Below are 25,411 nucleotides of genomic sequence, written 5' to 3' on the forward strand. Positions count from 1 at the left end.
CTTAGGTTTCATGTTGGGTTTTATTAATCAGACTCAGTGAAAACACTCTTCTAATAGCCCCATGTCGTGGCCTTTTGTACTGTCCTATGGAGTGTTTGTTAATAAACTGCTGGATAAGATCCTGCTTATTTATCACAGCGACAGAGATCATTAAGTGGCTGTAATGCTCTCCCTGCTTTTTGTAGCGACCTTTCAGACAAAAAAGCATTTAAATCTCCCCTCCTCTGGCCGATGCTGCTCTTATCTTTGCTACAGATTTTTGGGGCAGATAATTTCCTTCTTTTCCTTGCTGGTTCCTTGACAGGAGCCGTTTCATTTATGCAAATCAACTGACTGCTCTCTGAAGGGAAACGATGGTGAAATATTTTTAGAAGCCTCTTTCTTCGTGTGAAATAAAAGCTGAAGGTCACAGATTTTTTATCTCTCTAACTTTGTGTCTCCAGCTGTGGGGACTCCTGCCTGCGTTTCGTAGGTCTGCGAACCTTTGGGTCAGCAGTTCTGCTAAGCAGTGTAGGAGAGGAGAGAGGGTTTTGATTCAATTGCAGCTTGACCTGGGAGTTCACACAGCCCTATATGCCTTTGCACCTTTAATTCAATTATGGCACAGCCTGCTTCTTAATATAGCCGCTGCATACAAGTCATTGGGAGCTGGAGCTCAGCGCAGAAAGCTGATGTGAAATGACTGTGTTGCTTGTTCTCTTTATGCTTTTTGCCACAGTATTACAGTGACAAATGATAATAACTTTTCCTTGGGAAGCCGTGACATGGTGAGACATACACCACCCACATGATTTTATGTTTAACTCCCAACAAAATTACAGTAGAAGCTTAATAAGTTTCTGCTCAGAGATAATGATATATTAGGCAAAGTTCAAAGACAAACGGCCTTGCTGTTTAAAGGATGCACAGAAGAGTCTTTTTAAATTATCTTTGCAGTTTTTTTTTTACTTTGGGTAGGGTCTTCCAGGGTTGCCCCCATTTGAACAGACAGACATTGCCAAGATGGTATTGTTTTTCTTGCAAGCCTTGCGGCTGGATAAAAACCCAAAGGGATCATCATGGTCAAATAGAGTTTTGCACATTCCCAAGAAATCACTATAAAACAAATCAAATACAAACACCTTGCACATCCATCCCATTCGCCTGTATCCGAAGCTCTCTCTTGTGCTGTCCATGGTGGTGTATGAGCAGCTGTGATCCTATCCCATACATTTTTCTTTCCATGCCAACTAAGAAAAGCATTTTTCTTAAGAGGGAAGAATTACTTTAGCTGCTGGAGTCTTTATCACTGTTTTCCGTAATGCTATCTCTACACGTGCAAATGTAACTTTGTACCTACATATCACTTACAAATGAAATTACGTTAGCAACAACACATTAGCAACAGCACAAGCCTTGAAAGGCTTTACTGAAAGTAAAAACAGAGGCAGCGGTACTCCTGTCAGGATTGAGTCAACCTTCAATTCCTCTTTCCTTAAATTCAATGACACTCTAACCATCAGTTGAACCACTGTTTCATAGCAATTAGAAAAGGGAAGACAGAAAGGTGGAGAACCTATGTGAAGGGTTTTTAAGTGCTTTACAAATGGAGCAGGAGTTTCTTTGGGGCCAAGGCATTTGCAGTCTTAGATGTTGAGTGTTTGGAATGAGAAAGGCTAAATCATACTAAAAAATGCAGTCTGTGTAGCGCAAGTATAATCTGGAATGGTGATGTCCAGTATGTAGTTGTATCGTTTATATTGACAATAAAAGAGGAGGTGGAACTTGAGGGAAAATATGATTCAAACTATGTTGTTTGGGATCTCCATCTGGTGCTTAAACATCCCTGGGTAGATGTCAGAGACATCAGCCAGGTTCAGGTCAGGAAAAGCTGCCCAGAGCTGAAAAGACATCATTCCAATATAGGGATTGCAGTTGAAACAGTGGTATAAATGTATCGAAACAACGGTCCATGGGGGGGAAGAGAAGAAGGAATAAGGAAAAGTCGTAAATGCAAACAAAATGTGGACATTTTTGGTTTGTAATTTGGCACAGATAAAGGTGTGAGAAACCTTTTCACATCAACCTCTCCCATCCTGAAACCTGCTGATGGAGCAAATGAAGCCTGAGATCCTCTCAGAAGCTTGGTTTAGCAAACACAAGCCCGGTGTTTCCTCCCTCTGCACGTAAGCAGTTACACTGGGCTCTCCACTATAGCTATTACACAGGCTATTCTGAGAAATCCCAGATTTATAGGAGAAATGTTTTCAAGAAGACATGAAGTTTTGCTAATGGCAGCATAAAGTAACATAATGCTATGACTCAGTTTACAGGATACTTTTATTAGTCAATATTAATTGTTGACAGTATTGATAGAAGTTATAGCCTTTAGCTGAAGTCAATATGGAGCTTTATGAACCTGCCATCAATAGAAGATTTTATGGGGCCCATTAAACCAACTTTTCCAATGAAGGTTAACGTCAGCAATTTTTATGCTCTTCATTATTTATCCAAAATAAATAATCAGAATTTACTTCTGATGTTTGTAAATCCAAAGCTGTCAAAGCACGATTCTACCAAGACATTTATTGTTCTTAGAAAATGAGAGTTCTGGCTCCCTCGAAAAGCAGGTTTGCTTTTATTTCAGGAGTAGTGATGCCTTGAAGGAACAGATACACTGCTCAGTAAGTGCAACCACAATCCACCCCTCTGTCTTTAAGGAACCCAATGAAGTGCTCTGGTTCCATGGCATATTACAGTCCATAAATCACCTGTATAGGCAGCTGGCATGAAAAGCCATGCGCTACTTTATCTAAACTATTCCCAGGCCTTCCAGGAGGTTGAATACTCTTACTAAGTTAAGAATTTGTTTTCACTGAAGAGTTAGCTTTAGTTATAACGCTGGTATTGCCCTGAGCTCAGATCCTGCACACCCAAACAGCCCCAGTGGTTTCTCCTCCATTGGGCAGTGCTTTTTGCTCAACCTGGATGGTCTCTTTGCAGAATAAGGGGACAGAGGGAACAACTCAAGTTACTGCACCTTGTCTGGGGATCATACAATCACTCTCTGCTGCCAATATAGCAGTCACTTCAAAGAGGTTATCCTGCAATATGACCATCTAAGTTAAGCTGATAGTGTGAACTCCCATTAGCAGTTTGGACCCACACACAGGGAGGAGTTTGGTTCCTGGAAGAGTAGCAATGGTATTCGGAGAACCTCTTTCTTACACTAGATCATACTGTTTCTCAGTAAGACTGATTGAAGGAAAAGAAGTTCCTGAAGTGGGTGGTCATTTGGATCTGAGCCTGGAGTTAACTGGCATTACCTTAAGCAACCCTGAAGAGGCATGGTACTGAGCCAGCAACTGCTTAATATAGAGAAGAGCACAATGAAGGAGAACAAGGTAATAGTCTTCCAGAAACTGAGTTACTTTGCTGCAGTTCAGTCACAAACTAAAAGCAAAATACTCATAAAGATATGAAGTAGAAGTACTGCAAAAAAACAGGACCACAGAATAATTTATGTCGGAAGGCATAGCTGAGGTCTCCGGTCCAGTCTCCTGCTTACAGCAGGGATAACTGAGGTCAGATAAGGTTGCTCAGGGCCTTGTTCAGTTACACCGTATCTCCCAGGATGGAGAGGCCACCACCTCTATGTCCTGGTTCTGGTGCTGACCATGCTTGTTGAGAACAGCTATTTTCCTAATAGGCAGTCAGAATTTCCACTGCCACAACTGTCATCCACTCCCTGAGGATCTCGGAGGACATTCTGACTCCACCTCCTGCATATCACCATACCTGAAAGAGTTAAAAGACAGCAGTGAGGTCTCCCTTTAGCAACCTCTTTTATCAGCTAAACAAAGCCACCTAGATCCTCCTCTCCTTGTAAGCAGTTTGTAGGTAGTTAGGCACTGGAGGAAACAGTCAGAGGAACTCCAGTGCTAAAAGTTTGTAAGTGTAAACTAGACAAATAGCTGCTGAGAATGGTCCATATTGAATTCTGTCTCTGTCAGCTGTACAAGCCTCCCTCTTTCCCCAGTTTCCATAGTTTGCAGCATTGCTGTGCTTTCTTTGACTTCAGGGCCATGCAGAACTGGTCAGACTGGGCTTTGAGCACCTCACGCTCTTGTACTGATGTAAAGGTGGACAGTGTTTATGTTTAAGCACCTATGAGTATTTCCTTTAGGTCTGTAAGGGAGATCTTACACCAGACTCACCCAAACTGTTATGAATCATGCTGGCAGTCCCCACATAGATCCAAACATGAAAGATTGGCAGGAAATGTAGATATTCCCATACAGAATCCCTTCCCACAAAGAAAACAACCAACCAACCAACTTCTTTTTTCCCTACATTCAATGTGATAACAACCTTGTTTAACTTTCACCTATTCCTAAATAGCTATGGCAAACTAAGGATTCACTTTAGTTTTAATCTGGGCTTAGTATTAATGTCCACTAAGGCACATAGTTGGTTAAATATGAGAAAGAGCAGGAGAGAGGGAGAGCAGTTTTCTTCATTAGGAGGACAAGTCAGCAGTGATTTATGCTGTGTACATGTGCAGAGTGGAGCTGATGTTTCTCTCTGTCATCATCTCTTCTTGGGAAGAATGTGGGCAGTATCAAGCGGCCAGAAGGATCTCACAGGCAGGATGAATAACATCAGATGGCTCAAGACAGTTCAACCGAGCTGGAGATGCTCAATTGTAATGTATTGTATAAAGAAATTCTTGCAGCAGAAGTGTTGCTGAAGTGTGGGCATTTTCTTATCTAGTGGACTGAGACATTAGTAGACATGAGCTAAAATTCCTGTTCTAACCACCCTGGTTCAGGCTACAGGACCCTTGCTGTCAAATTGTGCTGTGCTGCTTCTTTCCATCTTCACCATTCAATGTAGGAAATACCCTACAAACAATTCTGCATGCATTTCATGTGAGCAGAAAGGGTGAGAATGGCTCTGCTGGACTCAAATCTCCCATTTAACGATGAAGTGGATGCAGATACAATCAGCCCCAACACTCCCACCACGCGTTTGTTGGTCACCTCTGTTTCGGAAGAGCAGTTCAATCTCAAGGTTCATTTGTCTTTGGCTTCACCTCTGAAATCACCAGTCAGTGCCAAAAGTGGTATGGTGACTATAGCAGTACAGACACTTACTCACTGGTGACAAGATTAAGAGCACCAATTCATTTTACTTTGCTGGACCCACATCCTACAGAGAGGAATAATTCTTCTTTAAGTCACTACTGTTCAGGGATGCATTTAAATGAGTTTTAGAACTGTTAAGCAAACAACCAGCCCGATATACAAACCATTCTCCAAGCCTTACCAACCTGACCAGAAAGGCAGCGGATACGTTGTGGTTAACTTTTGCATCAAATAAACTGCCTCATAGGCTTTTGTAAAGCTGAAGTACACTGGCAACCAGGATAGCTCTGCCGGCTCTACCATCACAGAACCAACCCTGAGCCATTTTAATTGGCATAATACATGATTTAAAGAGCATTTCTTGCAGTAAGTGCCACGCTTTCTGCTTCCACACTGCTTAAGCCATTTACTGCTGCTGGAAAGAGTGCCTAAGAAACTGCATAGGAAATTAGGACTTGGTAGAATTGAATGCTTAGAGAAGATATTTGGAAACAGAGGGGTACATTAGAGCAGGAAATAATGAAAGACAAGTGTTTCAAACAAGGAACACCAAAGAAATTGTATCATATTATTTCTCTTGGGTAGTTAAAAATCTGAGTGAAACCCATTCAGTGGTGTCTGATACAGACCTCATTGAAGCCTTTGAATTCTCCTGTTGCCATCAGCAGTGTTAGATCATGTACTAAGTGTATGGTGGTGATCAGCTCCTAGGTGTACGGTGGTAACTGCTTTTGCTAAGCAGTCAGCACGCCAGAGTGGTGTAAATCCCAGTACTCTTGGTTAACTACACCACAACATGCTGTTTGCAGCTTGATTTCTTGCAGCCATTTTGACTTCTTATGAAATCTGAAAGCAGGCTCAATGATCAAGCCATATGGTCCAGAGTTTCATCACCTTCTTCCAAATATTTCCTCCTCAGAGCTGTTTTACAATAGCGAGGGGAGCTCTAGGCAAACAGTAATGATTTCAGTGTATTTCTCTTCTTTCCTTCAGTTGTTGAGAGCTCATCTCCTAACGCTGCCTATACTTGCTACTAAGGGCCTTGCAAGGTTTGCCTAAATAGCTCTGACCCTCTGCATAGGAAGGATTTTTACTCAGTTTTCTTTACATCCCCCTTCCTGTTGTCCAGATCACGCTGACCCAAATCACTAGCCCAAAATACAATCCAATCTATCAGTGCAATTAGCAGTGTCAGAATTACTGTGTAATCTTAGCATTACAAATGAGTTGTTCATATCCCAGCTGATAATCCATGGTGACTTTTTATTACCATGTTTTGATGAGTAATTTCCTTTCAGGCTTCATACATTCCTTTGTTAATATTATTACCGTGGTTGCAGCAGCATCATCTATTTTTTTATCCCTTTGAATTAAATAGTGCCTTATAAAGTACTTCCAGTAAATGTGCTTCAGACATGCTTCTTCTGCAATCCATGTAGGTAAAAATGTGATAATCAGGCTCTGGAGAATTCAGAAAGGAGAGGTTTTTTCCCCAAAACACACATTCTTCACAATAAATTAAAAGCAAAAGGAATGTGCTGTGAGTTCTACTTTATTCAGTTTCCCTGATGCCTTTTGAGTAGGGGAAGACAAAAATAAATTGGAATTACCTGGTCAAGATCAGGCATCTGCTGGCTGTCATCTTTCACTTGCCTCCTATCAGTTGTAACCTTAATATTAACAAGATGTTTCAGCTTGAAGTAAAAATTAGCCAGAACCCTATACCACTAAAGATCCATCATCAGCTGCAGAAGTTAGTGAAGAACTACAAAGACGAGTAGCAGATCCAGAAGGGAATTTTCACTATTCCCTTTTCTTGTTTGAGCTCCTCAAAACTCTTACACTGTTCCTTTCCAGATAGGATTTGCAAGAAATTCTCCATTTTAACAGTACCTGGGATATTGCAGTCGACTGAAACCACCTTATAGAGGCGTTCAGAGACTTGGTGATCACTTGAAATGTGAAGGTCAGGGGAAGGAATGTGCCTTCAGGCTCTCCGACCGTAAAGATACTAATATTCCTATGAAGAATATTAGTCCTAAAAAGGAGACTTGAGGTACATGACCATCCCAAACACCACATTCTCCTCTGAAAAATGGCTCCCTTGAAGGCTGTTATATCTTCCTTACTTGTGATCCTGCTTTCTAACCACTGACATTCTTGATGATGGATTCCTCATATATTCTGTCCTCTTATATTCTTTGTCCTTTTTAGATATTAGCCCTGAGACACATCTTGAAAGTGAAAAGGTGAGGAACCACCTCCCTTCTTCACCAAATTGATAGGGTTGGGGCAACAGACTCTTAGTCTGCCTCCACATTCAGCCACTGGCTGTAAAATAGCCCTTCAGATGAAGATGCCGCTGTCTGTCATGCAGGATTCAACCCTCTTGAGAGCTGATCATACCTTTGGTAGCATCTAGTTCACCCCAGGGATCTAAAAGGAGCTAGTGGCATCCGTGCTCCCAATTTTGGAGGTGAAGTTACATGGGATTAATCCAAATTTAGTATTTCAGTTGATGTGTTAGTGATCAGTATCTTCATTTTGTTCCACATTGAAAGAATTCCCACTGATTTCTAGGGCTAATCTATCTCAACACTGGCCTCTTTGCCTCTAAAGAAAAAGAAGCCTTTCCATTTTCTTCTTTTATTATTTTTATTCCCATATGGTAGGTCCCATAGAGAATGTATTTTCTGTATTACTGTAATCTGTGTCTGAAAGGATGCTGACATTAAAACCCTTCACAATGCTATTCTGCTGTAATGAACTGCAGTTCAATATAGGTTAGTGTGTAGGTTTCACATTATTATTATTGTGATAATGGTGAAATCATTAAGCAAGGGAAAAATGCTCAAACTCTAGAAACTCATTAATAGCCTGGATATGGGGGGAGAGGGCATGTAGAAGCGACATTAACAGGTAAGAATTTGCTGGTCTTTTCAATGATGCTGTTAATTTTTGTCCTTTCCTTCTCCTCTATAAACTGTCTTGTCATGGAGATTTCTGTTAAAGGAAAGTAATTGCATTTATTAATATTGCTGGTGAGCTCCCAAGTGTTCTGGAAGTAAATCTGTGCATTTTTTATACTATTTCCGAGTACCATAAATAACTTCTTTCTGTGTGAAACACCCTAAGGGGAATACAGCTAGGTTCAGCAGTGTAAGACCTATTGCTCTTTTGATAGCAATACTTGACTTCCAGCCTGTTTTTGGGGTGGGATTTGTGTGTCATTGCCAATGGGGAATGGCTAATGCCATGGAGTGAGGATTATGGTCAGGCCACTGAGGGCCATCAGAGCTGGCGTGGACATCAGTGCTTGGGTCAGGATGGACCTGCAGCTTGATGGTCATTTGGAGCCCTCCTGGGATAGGTTCAGGAGAAACATCACACAGAAGAGCAAAGGATTTAGAGGGGACAATAAATTCAGACAATGAAAGGGTGATGGCTAAAGGCTCAAAACGATCTGATATCAATCACTGTGGTCAAAGAACCCCAGCCTCACAGAGTTAAGCTTGAAGGTTAAACACAGCCCAGGGATCCAAAGCTTATCTTCCCTTTGCCTTTTCTCCGTTTTCTGATTCATCCTGGATTTGCAGAGGGGTTACACCAACATACAATGGGCAGGGCGTATTATTACACCATCCCAGCCTTTCAAAGAGGCACAGCATTATTTCCTACACAAGGAAAAGGTGCACCAGGCTTGCTTCATAGTCTGGCATTTCCAGATACATGTCTGTATTTCTGAATTCCCATTTGGACCACCACATCCACTTCTACATCCAGACTCAGTTCACATCTGGTCTGGTCTCCGATGCCCCTTGAGGCCTCTGGCTTTTCTTTTTCAGTGAAGATGTGTCTCCACCCATAAGCAAGAACAAAGGGAGAGCAAAAAAGCATGTTAGTTTTCCTCCCCATGCCCAGAGGTACATGCTGAGCTCCAAATAAAGGAAAGCACAGTTTCTGCCATGAGAATTTTGTTCATTAAAATCTCATTGCTTTATTTCTCAGAGGCTTTTGATTAACTTTTAGCAAAAATGCCATTTTATTCAGTTGAGGGCAGTGATTGAAAATGCAGCTCTGCCCTAATTCTGCAAAGTTTTCAGTGGTGCTTTGAACTGCCCCTAAAAACTTTCATTCTAGGCTCTTTATATGTATATAAAGAGGAAACAATAATTCCTCTCTGGTGTTCACATAGATTAAACATTTTACAAGCTTAAATTTTTCAACCAAAATCAGTCAATAAGAAGTCTTTGCCACAAGTAACTAAGTTATACAAAGATATTTAGGGAGTAGGCATGTTATGGGACTCAGAAGGGCTGATTTTGGGTGGGCACTGGACTGCAGCTCAAGGCATTTAATCCATGGCTCTCCTACAGACAGCGCTTAACCTTGGCTGTCTCACTTCATTTCTCTTTCTTTATCTCAGTTCCCTTTGTACAAATGAGGATGTTATTTCTATTTATTTCTCTATCCCCTTTTAAGTTGTGAACCCAAATATTTTCTCATCAAATATAAACAGACAAAGCAGCTCTACACCAGTTCAACCCAGTAATATATTTAAGTGAATTTTCAGCGCTGAAGTGTTTAAAATACTGGCCTCGGCAGCCCCTCAAACAGGCACTGTATATATTGGGGGCTGAAAAAGACCTGCTTCCTGTTGTTGCTGTTGCTGCCAGGGCTGCTAGATGGTGAGCGTCAAACAATACAGCATAAGCCATTATACAAAAACCTCTCCTGGAGATCACAAGAGCTTCCTGGGTCCTCTGATGGTCACAGGCGCCCAGGGCACTTGCTGAACACAGTGTGAAAGGCACTGAAATGTGTCTTTCTCCCGTTGCAGCACCCAGGCAAGTGGCTGTTTTCCCTTCCTGCAGCTCTCTCTGTAGGCAAGACCTTTTCATGCTGAGCACAGCCCTCTTCTCGCTGCTGTATTTAATGACCCCCTGAAGTGCTACAGGGCTTCCAGAGCCAGCTTCAGCGGTGGCAAACTCAGAAGCAAACTGCTTCATCAAAATGACAGCTTTCTGTTGCATTCAGAGACACGTGCTTTGATTTCTGCCCTGGTTCGGTCGCTTTGTAGTGGGGGAGATAGATAGAAGTGTTAACTTTATTGTTTAAGTTAAATACATGTCTTCTTTTAATGGAGAAGTGGTTTAAACAAAATGGGAATTTATGGCAGCCTCGACAAAGGCTTAAAATCAGAATAATCTGTTAGAGACTTTTAAGTAGTATTTAGATCATTTACAAGGAGCTATGTCAAAGTCTTAAAGAAAGTCAAAGTAACGATTGGCTGCAGGTTATGAGCAAGAACCTAGAGCCGGTCTGTGGAAGTGCCAGATGATATTCTGAAAGCAATTGCACCTTTTGCAGGTGGGAAGGGAGACGTTTTTCTCATCAAGTTATTCAAGTAGCTCAATGAGCATGTGCAGAGTTGAAAAGGAGGAGAGAGGAAGATCTGCATAAACAAAACCAGAGAAAAGACCTAATAAACTGAAAAAGGGTAGGCTGAGATGAGCTCTTAGGCAGAAGCTCTTCCCTGTGAGGGTGCTGAGGCGCTGGCACAGGGCGCCCAGAGAAGCTGTGGCTGCCCCATCCCTGGCAGTGTTCAAGGCCAGCTTGGACACAGGGGCTTGGAGCAAGCTGCTCTAGTGGAAGGTGTCCCTGCCCATGGCAGGAGTTGGAACTGGATGAGCTTTAAGATCCCTTCCAACCTGAACCAGCCTGGGATTCTGTGATTTAAATCCTTTCTTCATGACAGGATGTCAGCACACAGGGCTCTGATTTCACAGATCCCATGCGACCACTGCTGTCCCACAGAAAACAGGTTGTCCCACGGCAGAGTAGCAGAAATCCCACCCAATAGAAGATCTTCTTGATTTGGGTCAAGTGAGGGCCAGTGGCTGAGGGTGGAATAACAAAAATACCCTAGGAGCTATTTAAGCCAGCATTGGCAGCCAGGAAGAATCACTGCCGAACTCTCTTAGAAATGCACCCCTGTTCCTGTTCCCCAGTGAAAGCTATCACTGCCTTTGCTAACACCAGCTCATTTTCCGTGCAAGACTTACTTTCTTCTCCTATCTCCAGCAGGTTCAAGTACTTTTATTACACTCAGTTCAGGGGGGGGGGGGGGTGTGTGTGTGCAAAATTATGACTGAATTCCAGTTTCCATTTAAATGCAGCTTCTTGTGAATTCCAAATAAATGAAAAACAACCCCTCTCCCTCCAAAAAATTCCAGCAATCATGTGCTGAATAAGAAATCTGTTGTTCACCATTTTCTCTTCATAAAAAATGTAAAAAGTAGGAATCTGAATAAATGCATGCTAAACTATATAATTGCCGAAATAAATATGTATAGATATAGGATATTCTTTGATTTAGCATAAAGCAGCAAATTATACCAATCAGTGAGAATCAACCAGTTTTAGAAGAAAATAACTGAAAAGCACACATGCAAAACAAGATTAAAACTGATTATTTAAATCAAGGCTCTCTGTTTGCTGGTTTAAGCCATTATTACGTTTTAGCTCAAGCCACCCTGCCATGAACAGCTTAGGGACAATGATTTATCCCTCTCATATAACATAAGGAACGTGAATGGACCAAGCCTCTGTCTGTAGACGCGTCCTTCATTTCATTCTAGTTGGTTTACATGTTTGAAATAGGCCATTGTTAATCCTCAGCTGAAAGAGTGGGAATCTGGAATCCCACAAAATATCCCCAAGATGCTTTTCCTTTTGGGAGCCTTAGGATGGAAATTAAATTGAGATTCAAATGCAACCCCAGAGCCAGGCTGTGATGCTGATTCCCCAGGAACCTGGAGGCTGGAAAAGCAGCCGTCGCCCCATATTAGAGCATGAAGGGAAATGTCCCCCTCTCTCTTAGGTACCACAGCTTTGGATAATTACATTCCACTTAACAAAATTCCCTTTGCACATGCAGCTGGACGAGGTGTTTCTCCTCCATTAAATTGCTCTGTTTTGCTGCTGTGCTCTACCGAGCAGCTGTTAATGTTCCACCCCAGAGGTGTCTGCAGTTCAGTGATGGGTGAAATGATTAAGGCTAGCAAGGCACTTGATCATTTGGAATGAAAGGTGCTACATAAACATACCCCATTAGTTTTATTAATGCTCAACAAAGCAAACTTTACCTGTAGCTGGTTCTACTCCTCCTCATCACTTAATATGTGTTCCCTCTTGGTGACATGATGGGTAAATGCAGTGCATGCGTGGTTTGCTTGATGCATCCTTCAGCTTTCCTTAAAGAAGCCTGCTTCCCAGACTGATGATATGACCCATGCTATGTTGGGGGACTGCCATGAAATGAGTGCTGTGTTTGTAGAAGTCTGAAGGAGTGTTAATCTTGGGCCACTTCTCAGGAAAAGGAAGGGGATGACCTCGGGCATTGCAGACACTTTCCCTGGTGTCAGGAGAGTAGAAAACTTGGCATGGGATCAGTCTACAAACAAGAACAGGGAAAGGGCTTGGAGGAATGCCTCCTGATGGAGCTGTAGAGAAAACAGGTCTTTTTAGGCAAATCAGGTGTCTGTCTTTCAGCATGTTAGCAGTGCGGTTGATGAGGAGAGGGTTACTTGCATGTTTACAAGGTGCTGAGTTCTGCACGACATTAGCTCAAGCATCTAGATAAAGGTTGCCATAGACCTTTATGCAAACAGAATATAGATGTATATGTTTGTAAATTATATGTCTAAACCATATAATATGTGATACACAGCAGCTGGACAAACTATTCTCCTTGTCCCCTCTGAAATCACAGTGTCCCTCAGCCCTACCTGCATGTTTGGCTGTTGACTGTCCATCAAGTGTGGTGTCCCCTGTGGATAGTCCTTGTCATTCTATCTGCATAGGACCCCTTCTGCTGGTATGCTCTCTGATCTCAAATCATGCCAAGTTTTCCTTCTTTGGTTGTTTTCCTTCTTTTGGGGCTGTGAATGGAGAAAGCAGAAAGCAGAGATCAACTCACAAAAACTCCATGGCTCCTACTAAGGCTGAATGGGATATTTTCATAACTCCCTTTGGTGGGGGTCATGCCTGTCTGTGGAGGGGTATCTTCTTTCATGTGAGCTGGTAGCAAATAGGCTGGCTCCCATATGGATTTGGGGTTATGACCCCTCTTCCTGCTCCTGTTAGACCTTGGGATTTGCATGAACTGAAGCAGAGCACTGGTGAAACAGTAGTGGACAGTCCTACCCCTCTAGCATAAATGGATGAACCAGATTCTTATTTGATCAAAAATTAGCAATGTTTTGACCAAAGAAAGAGGGGAAAGGGTGGAAAAGAAACATATTGCTACATTAATTGTTGGATAGAGTTTCTGGAGCCAAAGGGGAGGTATCTGGGCTTTAGGTATTAGAACTCAGTATGATACTTCTCAACATTTAGTAGTTATCCAATGGAAAACTTAAAATCACAGTTGATAATGTGCATGGAAACTAAAACTAGATAGAGTAGTGAAGCAATACAAATAAAAAGCTGTAAGGACAGGGCCTAAACAGGCACAGTAGAGCGCAGGCAGATGCAATGATCTACAGCTGTATGGCAGTGGAAAGCTATTGTATGCAGCAGGATGACAGCCTGGAGGTCTTGGCTCTGTAAAGTGTCATGGGGTCGGGGTAAGAAGCCTCTCAGCAGCATCTCTCGGTGTCTTTCAACTCAGGCCCGGATGTCTTGCTGGAAGACAAACAAAAGGAACAGGACAACTGGGTGAAAGCAGCTGTGATATAGAAGAGTTGAGACTAATTTCTCTCTGTAAGCAGCATGACTACGGAAAAGATCAGTTTCCAAAGGTGTATTTGAGAAGGGATTAGTGTTTTTTCCCAGGGAGATGTTTTACCACCTCAGAACAGGAGCCTGTTTTTTTGGATACTTTTAGGAAGAGCCACGGTCTGGCCTCTGAAGCAAATGCAGCCCCCAATTGTTTTTATCTCAGTCAATGGTATGGAGGTTTGTATTCTCAGCATCAGGTTATGGTTTGGTCCCACATGAGCGCAAAGGGTAAGGGAAGATATTCAGGAAGTGTTCCCAAAGACACCTAGCATCTATTATTGCCCCTGAGCAGTACCCCAACAGATTCATGTGCCCATAGACAGTGACGAACTGAATCCTTAACCTTCTTTTACTTCTTTTCTTCTGGAGTGTCTCACTGTAAGTAATGCTTTCCAAACCTTGAACACTCTCATGAGCCATGCTCTGTTTATCACTGTCCTCCCTGAATTGGGTTTGTTTAATTCATTCTTGCCTTTGTCTAAAGCCTTTGCAAATACATTTGCATCCTTCAAGAGAAGAATGTCCAGACCATAGCTGAGATGGGGAGAGGTCAATACCTCCTTTCCTCAGCAGACACAGAGAGCAGATAGATTCTGCAGAGGAATCACTCAGATGCCTTCCTGGAGAAACTACTAAAAGAATCTCTCCCAGAGCTGCTTCACAGATTGATGTCTTATCAATGGCGGCATGTGGGGGTTGAGAGGATAGAGGGGACAGATGGTCCATAAGGTTCCCTTGAGCTACAGCCAGACTCAAAGAAGAAAAAAGGAAGATTGGTGGATTTCTGGAAGAGCTTATTTCCTCCTTGGACTTGAACAGGGTGTTGAAACTCATCCAAAAAGCTCTGTAAAGCCTTTTGGATTCTAAGAAGAAGACGACATAGATCTACAGCCTCATTCTTGCTTATTCGGCTGTAAAACAAGGGCTGTAAGGAAGGAGGGAGACAATAGGGTTTACTTCCTTCCTGTGCATACGAGCTGCTCTCCAATTGGAAATTTACTGATAGGGCTCTTATGAAATGATTACTTCAGCACCCTTTCTTTTGGCACAAATATCTGATCATTCTGATTCCATGTAGAGGGTTACTTTGAAATGAGTATTTCCAAACAATATTCCAGGAATAATTACACTGGTACATTTCCAAGTCCAGATAAGCCTAAGATTCCGGAATAGGATGGGAAAAAACCCAACATATAAATGAACATATTCTTTACTGTACGTGTGTTGTGAGGTATGCAGACATACCTACCACTTGCAAAAATGCTGTCTGAAAACTGGTTAGTGACTTTGGCTCTTATTATTTTTAAGACTGTTAGGAATTACATGGAATTCAGGAGGTCATTAGCAGGCAGTATTAAGAAAATAGCCCTGTGTTAGGGAAGCTGGTATGGGAAGACCAGGAATTAGGATTTGCCAAGGCCCTATGCAGCCCTGCAGGGAGTTAGGAAACAGGCAAGTAATTCTCTTCATGACGTGCCACAAAACCTCAGAGGTGTCACTTGAAACCACTGAGATCTCAAGCCACTTGGGCAGGAGAGGGAACAACAGAACAGCTTGGCTTTGCCCATCTGTTGAAGGCATGACCTTGCCCAGGGTCATTTTCCTATGGCATGAAAGGCTTCCAAGGTGGTTTGTTGTAGTGTCTGTTTAACGCAGCTTCAGGGAAGAACAAAATCTGTTGCATGACTCAGACCCATCCAGCTTCTTCTCATCATTCACTCTTTCTTCCACTCAGATTTTGCATTCAGTATCCTTACTCAAACAACTCTATTTCCTCCCTCCCTTTCTTCACCTTCATTTCTTCCTGATGAGCAATTCAGATAGCAAACTGTTCCTCTCCTTCATTCCCATCAGTGACTCCATTCAAAGTCCTGCCCATGTTCTTATTTTCTTGGCAGAGCTATATTCAGTGAATGCGTTTGTTTCTCTAGCTAGAGAACAAAAAATATCTGCAAGCAAACTCATTTCCCTTCCAAACTGCTTAGGAGAGTAGTGCTGGGAACAGGGGGGAAAAGTGCTTTGTCAAGTGTTAGAGGAACAAGAGAGACATCTTCTCCCTCCTGACTTTCCCCCCTTTATTATTATTGGGAAGTCTCTCTTAGTCTCTCCCTTTCTTGGGGACTAGAAACATCTTGAAGAGATCTTTAATTCAGCCAGATAACAAACTCATCGCAGAGCTGCATCAGAAGGGGGAAAATTACTTGCTAGTAATGATGTTTATCACAGTCCTTCCTCCTTTGCCAGTCCTACAAAGGAAGCTATCTCTCATATAAATGCCAATTCTTGTATATTTTGTGTTGTTTTTTTTTTCCCCTGGCAAGCTATCCATTGCACAAATTCAGTGCCTGTAAGCTTGGCTGATGGAGTTTTTACCCTAAAAGTAGGTTGAAGGAGATGGCGGTGTGGGATGGTGTGATTTATTTGAGATAGAGCCAATCGGATAATGCACCCCACAATAAAGGCCAGGTTCCTTCTGCTCAATGAATTGGCACAAAGGCTGTTCCTGGAGCAGAAGTGAAGTGTTGGGGGGACTCATACTTCCACTGGACTGAACTCCTCAGCAGAGTCCGCGTGGGTTTTCATCCCACCAGGACAGGAAAACACAGTTCCAGGGCACTGTCAGTCACTGCTTTGAAGGAGACTTTGATTTCATCTGCTCTGCGTGGATGTTAAAAACCTCACAGTGCTTTAATGGGAAGGCTGACTCAAGTGTTTTGTGCCAAGGTGTCTTTCTTATCAGTAACCTATAGCTGGTACTGAACCAACTGAATACCATGCTTAATGCTACAGGCATCCACATCCTAGAGTAGCAATTACCTGCTGCTTAAAGTTAAGAGAAGTAAAACCTCATGAAACTGCTGCAAAGAGGCAATGTTCAGGTGTGTGTGTGCATGGGCAGATGCAAGAAGAAGTGGTTGCTGCGATGTATTTCCACCCATCTTAATTATGTCTGCTTGATGTTGCATGCTCTGTCATTGGCAAGAGTGGGGCTAGAGCCCAGGGCTGTCATACGCAGTCCCCTAAGTCTACCCAAAGTGCTAGTGAGATCCTTAGTGAATAGGAATTGATCTGATGTTACTGTCTCCAGCCCTCTGAAACACTTAAGAAGTGATGGTGTACACATCTAACATGGTCAGCCCAATGAATGTATGAGACTGAAAAGAAAGGTTTATGGGTTTTGTTGGTGAATCTAATTTATTAAATTCAGGGGTAAAGTAATGCATATATCAGCTCTTTGTCACATACAAAAAGTACTCTGAAGTAGCTGTTAATGAAAACAAAAGCATCATGTTAGTTGCTTGAGGCTCAAGTAAGTGACAGCCTTAAAGAAGGTGTCACCTAGTAATACTTCACCTAATGTCTCATTATATGACGACTGAAATACCAAGGCCAGTCAAGTTTCAGATGCCGAAGACCTTGTCAACATGGTGAGAATGAAATGCAATTTTCCTGGAGATGTTCTCAAACCCAAATAAAACCATCTATATATATATATACATATACACATAAGAGAAAAGCATCAAACAAGCTGCAGAGAGCACATTTCTGGAGTGTTGCAATTCAGCCTTCAGCATTCCCCTGTCTGGGTTTCTCATGCATCAGAGTGCAGTGGCTGAAAAGAAGGAGCAGGTAAACCACAGACAAACCCAAAGAGGTCAGCTTTTCTGTTTTTAACAGAGAACTTCCTTTTATAAGAGAAAGATGTTTCTGCTAGACATGTATATAAATATATGACTTTTTAATAAGGGCATGTAGCTCATTACCCTCTGCAAATTAACCGTATCTAATCATATATTTCCTAAAAAATAAAACAGCACATTGCATCTGTTAGTCTTTCATTCAAATACAAACCAAATATTCATGAGTACTGTAGTATAAACTGTTCCATCTGTTTCTGTGAATGTATAGTCACGCTGGTCACCCCCACATATACAACAGAAGGGTCTTAAGCTCTAAGCATCTGTCTTCACTGAAGAGCTGTGTTTCAACTGGGAGTAGTGAAGCTGGAGTAAGAGCAGCCCTACTGTAAAATAACCCTTGAATCCTGGTGCCAGTGCTGCCATGGTCTAGTGTGAGGCATCCCTGCCCATGGCAGGAGGATTGGAACTAGATGGTTTTAAGGTCCTTTCCAACCCAAACCATTCTATGGTTCTATGGTCATCTTACCTGTGTGGCTTTAGGATTCCTGGGGGCAAATCTCTTGGTGTTTAGCACTGCCATAAAATTGAGGTTCATCCTAAATTCTTTAAGACATGATAAAAGTCGTGCCCTTTTCAGGGTACTAAGGGTTTCGGGAAGGTGTTGTAGAACACGTATTATCTGAGAGGCACAATACAATGCTCAGTGTTAGCAGTCAGCATGTAACACTGGTCTGGGTTTCATCCTGTATATACTTCTGAGCAGGTCACTTCAGATTTATTGCACTGTGTTTGAATCAAGTGGGTCTGTGTGACTGAGAGGAGATGTACAGGCACACCTGAAGCTGCAGTGCGGGTTGGTGTTGTGGGAAAGGCAAGAGGCTATATTTAGAAAGCACGAATTTGCCATTCAGTGTGTGACAAGGTCACCACCGTTCTCACTTTCTATTGCTCCTTCCCTCTGGCCAGCACATCTCAGCCACTCACACCTGTATTACTGTGAAATCAGAACAGGCAATGGCTCTCCAAGAATCACTCCCTACTGATGGATCACAAACTAGTCAAAAATAGCCTTTTTCTGTATGGGAAGGGGAAATCACTTCATTAGACCATTTCATTGGAGACCACTGCATTTATAGCAGGGACTGTGGTGGTACAACTTCAGCCAACCCTCCTCCCAGTGTAGTTAAGTTACAGCTACCAAAATTTCATATGAATTCCCTTTCTAGCTCTTCAGGCTTCAGGATTTGCCTTTTAGTACATCAACTTGCCTTTTGGGGTTTGAAAAAACTGAAGATGTGTTTGTGCCTTTGGTCTTGGGCTACTGAGAACTGCAGCACCCAGTGCCCATGAGAGGATGCTGGTAGGACCAGAACAACAGAGTAAGAGTCACAACTATTGCCCGGGGTTCAAACTTAAACTGTGGGGCATTGAAGTTGGACATAGGGAACAAATTATTTACCATGAGGGTGCTGAGGCGCTGGCACAGGGTGCCCAGAGAAGCTGTGGCTGCCCCATCCCTGGCAGTGTTCAAGGCCAGGTTGGACACAGGGGCTTGGAGCAAGCTGCTCTAGTGGAAGGGGTCCCTGCCTGTGGCAGGGGTTGGAACTGGATGAGCTGTAAGGTCTCTTCCAACCCAAACCATTCCATGATTCCATTATTTTATGATTCCATGATCAGTTAGTTTTACTTTGAAGATCTCAGATAGCATTCTGGGAGGGCACTGTGCTATATCACATATGTGTATGTTAGTCCAGTACTCAGAGTTGTCCCAAGTTCCGCTGTGCTAAGCAAAGCAGATACATCCAGAGCCTCTGGATGCTTCTCTGAGATAACTTTCTACCTTCCAAAAGCACATCTCTTTTGTAGATAAATGTGATCACCCCTGTTGGCTTCAGTTGCCTTCTTCTTCTACATTTCCAGTAACACGGCCATTGTAATCATCACATTCGTGACTTATTTCTGAGCAAACAGGATCCTTCTTCTCATTGGTCTTGGTTCACTGAAAGTACATTTAAACAGCAACCACAGCCAAATTCCCCAGTTGTGTCTAGATAGATGCACTCAGTCATAGAGTCATAGAATCATATGTAGTCCTCACAAGACTACCAAAATCAGGTCCTGAAGCATCAGTATGGTGGGTGCACTTTGGGAACTGAAGGGGGGGTGATGAAGAAGGGTGCCAGCGCTGTCATTTTACTTAGCTGTGTGTATATATACACATATCTAATACACCCGGTACCTCTTTATCCTTTAAGCAGGATGGGTTCACTAAATATATGTCAACCAAAATTACTTTAGAAAGAGCCTCAGCACTCAGCTTCCCACCTGCTTCTCCACAACAGCTGCCCAGGCTCTGTAAAACACATCAAATGAAAGGCACTGTAGAGCTGCAGCACGATGCTATTATTACATCTAACAGATGAACAATCCGATATGAACTGACCAGGGACTGAGCATATGAGGCAAGAGGAGAATCCTTTGGGGAGGCCGTTACCATGAAAGTAATAGAATTCAGTATTTGTACCAGGGACTCTGAAATTCAACAGCAGTCAACCTGGTACTAGCAACCTTTTAAATATCATCTTTCATTTCTCAGCAAACAGCAATATCCTATAACAACATTAGGGAAGGGAGGGGAGCCGCACAGCAGCCAAACACGCGCAGGAGGCAATGCGGGCAGGTAAGAGTATAAAAAGCGAAGTCTTGGTGAATTTGTGGGTGTTCTGAAAAAGGACAGGGGAAAATGGGTTTAAATTGAAATGGGGGAAGTTCAGGTGGGATAAAAGGAGGAAGTTCTTTACTGTGAGGGTGCTGAGGCACTGAAACAGGTTGCCCAAGGAAATGATAAATGCTCCATCGCTAACAGGCCAGGTTGGACAGAGCCTTGGGCAACATGGTCTAGTGTGATGCATCTCTTCCCATGGCAGGGGGGCTGGAACTGTATGATCTTAAGGTCCTTTCCAACCCAAACCATTCTAGGAGTCCATTATATACTGGGCTGAGGTGAACCTTAAGCAAAGGGCAAGTAAGTGAGATCACCAATAGTCAAGGGAAGCAGCATTCAGCCAGAGCTCACAGCCCTGCTGATTCCATGAAGCCATGATGTTGGGTCTATATTTGGGACCCAGCAAGCTGGAATACAGTCTAGCAATATGCATGGAACAAATCCAAGCAGGGGAATATCTGCGTGGTGGGCATTTGTTTCATATTCTGGAAAAATGAGAAGGGAAAAGAATGAAACCTGCTTTGACCATTAAAGACAGCTTTAGGGAAAAGACAGTGTAGAAATAAATGAAACCAGCTGCCTGAGAGTCTGTGAAGCTTTGACTGGGTAGTAGAAAGACATTGAAGGCCTCCCTTAAGCCCTTATTGCACTCTATAAGGTTATCTTTTTAATATGCAAAAGGAGCAGCAGGCTATCAATTAGCCTTACACTGCACTGCACTGATTTCCTGGACAAGCTCAATATCAATAACTCAAAATCTGGGAATAAACCAATAAACATGGGCTGAGGTTGACCTTAACTGTAACCTTCACACTACCTCAGTGGCAAAAGGGAAAAGCAAGCACTGAAGATGATAATGAAAGCTCTTGTTTTAGCACAGATTAATATGCACAGCCATCAAACACTTCCTGCTAGATTTTCATTTCATAAGCAAATTGGATGAGACTTAGAAGATCACAGGGTGAAAGGCTGCTTTTGAGATCCAAGAGTCTCAAACCTTAATAACCCTTTGCTATGAGGGAGGTATGCCATGAACAAGTGTTTAAAGGTAGTGGGTTTGGCATCAGGGGGCTCTCCTCTTGATTTAGCCCCTTCTTGTTCCACTTCACATATATCTTCTTCCTTATGGACATTCATTTCCTTCATGGCAATACTGACTCTATCCCTTTTTTCTTCCCTCCACCCATATTCTGAGGAATGTGTTCAAGAAAACAGAGTTTAAACTGAAATCATTGCAAAAGAAATGGCAATTTGGATGGCTGTGGCACAGGGGAGCCTGGGGTTACTGCAAAGCCTATCTGGGTTTCATCTATCACAGCAAGGACTGGGGAAGGATATGATTGCAGACTCTAAATACATGAGCCAGGTAAACACCAGGGAGGGAGCAGAGGTCTTTAAGCTAAAAGATGATGTTGGCACAAGAACAGATGACTACAAATAGGCCAAAAATAAATGTAGACAGGAAAGGAGAAATTTTGTAACTGTTTAGAGAACGGGTTCTGGAATTCTTTCCAGTCAGATTAGACAGGAAAATAAGTAGATTTAAGACCGTTGTGAGCAGGCTTGTGTGGGACAATGCCTCTTACATTTCAGGGATGAGAGTTGCTGACCTTGAACATCCCTCTTAATCCCACGTTCCTCTTTCATTTCTGTGTCATCCAGCGCCTGCGGTGTCCCGTATAACATGCCTGTGTCAAACAGGTCACTTCTTCACACCGGCAGCCCCTGGTTTAACACACTGCCAGGTTCACAGGCCTGCGAGGCACGGCGGTGGGTACGGATCAAACACAAGCCGTACCTGAAGGCTTTCTTCCCATGCAGGAGAGCAGAGGGCTTTTTTAATTGCAAGCACTGCCAGACAGAAAGGATGTCTCTGCATTCAACACGGGAATACAGGGACAAGGGAAACTCAGAAGCGGCTTGAAATTCATCTATGCAAGTGCTGTTATATTTTGGGTTTATGTATTTTTGCCTCACCGCAAATTCGAGCCATTCAATGAGAAGTCAGAGCCCTGCTGGGCAAAAAGCTGCTCATTCCATGTTAAGGAGCAATTCTTATCCTAAAGGAATTACAGAGCTTGCCAGAGAAAGAGGTTATTGTCCCCACCTCGCACATGGGGAACTGCAACAGGGGCTTCATTAGGGCTTTCTATATCTAAAAATGGCCTCAGTTTGGGTCCTTAAAGGCTCAATCTTACTTCCAGCTTTGAAAATAAAAGCAATTCAGCCTGAAGCCTGACACCAAAAATGGTCATATTTTTCTTTCAGTAAACACGTTGATGTTCTGCTTCTTACACCTTTTGACTACTGGACCCCAACCTAACACCCCTGCTCCAGTGTGTTTCTCCTTGTGTTTGCTGGTTGTAAAAGCTGCTTACAGCTTACTCTAGGACTGAACAAAGTGAAGGATTTTAAGGTGCTTCCATTAGGCAGAACTGCTTGCTATGCACTAGGTAGTTTAAAGAACTGAAGCAAAAGCATGGATCTCAGTTTTCCTTCCTAATAAGACTTAAATCTGTACACTTACTATTTCATATTCCTTCTCTATTATTTCAAGCTACCCAGTCTCTATATTTTTATCTTCCTCCCTTCATCACTGATGCTCCCTGCATCATTGTCATCATCCCAACCATTTTGTTTGGTAGTGGTGGCTTAGTATTTATACCTAATGTTTGCCCTCAAAACTTTTGACATGGGATAAGAGAGCAAAACAATTAAAACATAATATTCTGCTCCATGATGATAATTTTCCCTCATTGGTGAACATTAGGAAATGGCATTATTGTAAAGACCCAATTACCTTTTTTATGAACATTGTATATTTGGAAAGTAATAAAACAGAGTTATAAAACTCAGATGATTAGGAATCTCAGAGATGCTCTGCATTTTAAGAGGGGGGGTGGAATATCCTTTTAATTGCATCTGAGCAGAGCCCAACCAACAATTAGTTACTTTCAAAGCAATAACATTACCTGGGAAGCAATAAAAGGAAATGCAGGGAAGTTATTTGATGGATGATTCCCAAAAGACATAAGGCAAAAGAAGTGAAGATGGTTTAGTGGTTAGAATAACAGCCTAGTAGTCAGGACTCCTGCCGTCTCATCCAAGCTGTGAAGCTGACTTACTAGATGCTCTGGAGTTCAGCATTTCCTTTTATTCAGTGTTAAATTTGGTCTAATAATACCCAAAGAATTGATGTGAAGCTAAAAATGCCAGTGTTTGTCAAGGCTTTGAAAGCTAGGATGAAAAAAGCCATTATAAATACAAAATATGAGTGGCTAGAAAACATGGAATGCATATTGTTGAACTCTGACTATGTAAAATGCTAGCACGAGTGATAACAGGCTAGGCAAGTTCATGTCATCTACAGGTCAGAGATTAGCTGCTTAATTTTATCAGGCACAGCACAAACGTCTTTAATTTCAGTTCTTGGAGAATTTAGTGAAGGTTCATCCCACTTCCAGTGATTTCCATAATGCCAGATTTGTCCCTGCAACCTGAATCTATTTAATGCAATCCCGTGCCCTCCATACCCTACAAATACCAATTTCCCCTTTGCAACCCTGATCTGTCAGAGTGCAGGCAGAACAAGACAGTAGAAAGCAAGCACAAAAGAGGGATATGCACAAGTGCAAAGAGCATCTTTAGAAATCACCCTGGAAAGCCAAAATCAGAATGAGAACTGATTCATCATCATGAGTTATGATGGCCCAGGAACTGCACCACAACAATTGTCAGGTTCCAGTTAGAACAATCAAAAAGAAAATCTCAAGAAAGAAAAAAAAACCCAAATCTGATGTTCTTACTTCACTTTGGAAATTATTCTGTTGCCTTTTCCTTCAAGGCTAAGAGAGGATGTGACACAATGGTCCAGTTGTCCTCTCCAGTTCCTGGAACTGTTTGGGAAGCACTGTTGAGAACAGATAAGGAAATGAAGATTTAGACACATTAATTGAGTGATAAAGATAACTCTATTGAGAAACACAAAAGAGAGCAAGGGGTAGAAGCAGACAGAGACAATTCCACTCCTTCTGTTGGGTTCTCATGTTCAAACTCTGCTTTTTCCAACACGAGAAAAATGTGGCCTCTGGCTGCCCTTTTTGAGCACATGGAGGTCATTTATAAGTGCAGAACTGAGTTCTTGGGTCTTCCCAAGAACACAGATCCAAAAAGAGGTATGTCTTATCGTTAGCCGGATACCAAAAAAATAAGAGCTTTAGGGGTCTAGCTACTTTTTCATCCATACAAGTCCCTCTGCAAACTGTTTTTAGAGTCTTTGGAACCGATTGTCCTCATTTCCTCCACCATAGCCAGGTTTTGGGTGGATATCAGACTTCGTTAAGTATTATTTTTACTTTGCATAACTCATCTCAAAGATATCAGAACACACTTAGCATATGAAAAACATGAGCTGCTTTCAGATGGGCTCCCCCCCCCCCCCCCCCCCCAAGTCCAGGCTGTGATCTTCAGGGACAAACCCTGTCCATAAACTAATTAGATCATTTCATTCCACTGATAAGAACAGTCTGCAAGAAAATGAAGCTGCATGCATGCTTGGTTTCCTAGTTTTCTGTTTCTGTGCCAAAACATTGATTTTCCTTGATTGTAAACAGTTTTTACCAGGTTCATGTTAGAATTATGCCATCTCTTTGTATATAGCTATCTGATATTGCAGTGTTTTATCTGTGCTGATGCAGTGTTCTGAGTGCATGGCATAGTGGTGTCTGTACGCACTTTGGGATCTAATGCTTGTACAATAGTAGAGGAAGGAAAGTTCTGAGATGTTGTTTGAGATCATCTGGGTTTGTCCTTTATCATCATCGTTTTTCATAAGTATTCACACCATGTAAAGCATTTCAACAATTCTAATGCAAAACATAGAAGACCTCCTGGAGCTGTCTGTCCCTTATCCAGTGAAGATGAGGACCACTGCTCCTCCCTTCCCTGCTTCAGTTAAGTGCCTCTAATGAGATAGCATGAATCTGGAGCAAAACCCTGTTGATCTCATTGGGATATAAGCAAGAGATTAAAATTAGGCATAGCTGAAGTCCTCTGCAAGATCAGGACATCAGAGCATAATGTTAGAAGATGCCAAAAGACTTTATGGCTCATTTAATCATCAAGAGCGTAGGATT

The 25,411-nt window shown here is 42.4% G+C and overlaps 1 protein-coding gene across 11 annotated transcripts in view; it reads left to right on the forward strand.

Annotated features, from left to right (window-relative positions):
* TENM4 (teneurin transmembrane protein 4) overlaps positions 1-25,411 on the forward strand; it is a 759,599-nt gene that overhangs the window by 405,108 nt on the left and 329,080 nt on the right. The window lies entirely within an intron of this gene.

This window comes from Pezoporus flaviventris, unplaced genomic scaffold (assembly GCF_033815535.1).
Source record: "Pezoporus flaviventris isolate CSIRO_AGI_PZ_B2104156 unplaced genomic scaffold, CSIRO_AGI_Pfla_v1 ptg000025l, whole genome shotgun sequence".
NCBI classification, from domain to species: domain Eukaryota; kingdom Metazoa; phylum Chordata; class Aves; order Psittaciformes; family Psittacidae; genus Pezoporus; species Pezoporus flaviventris.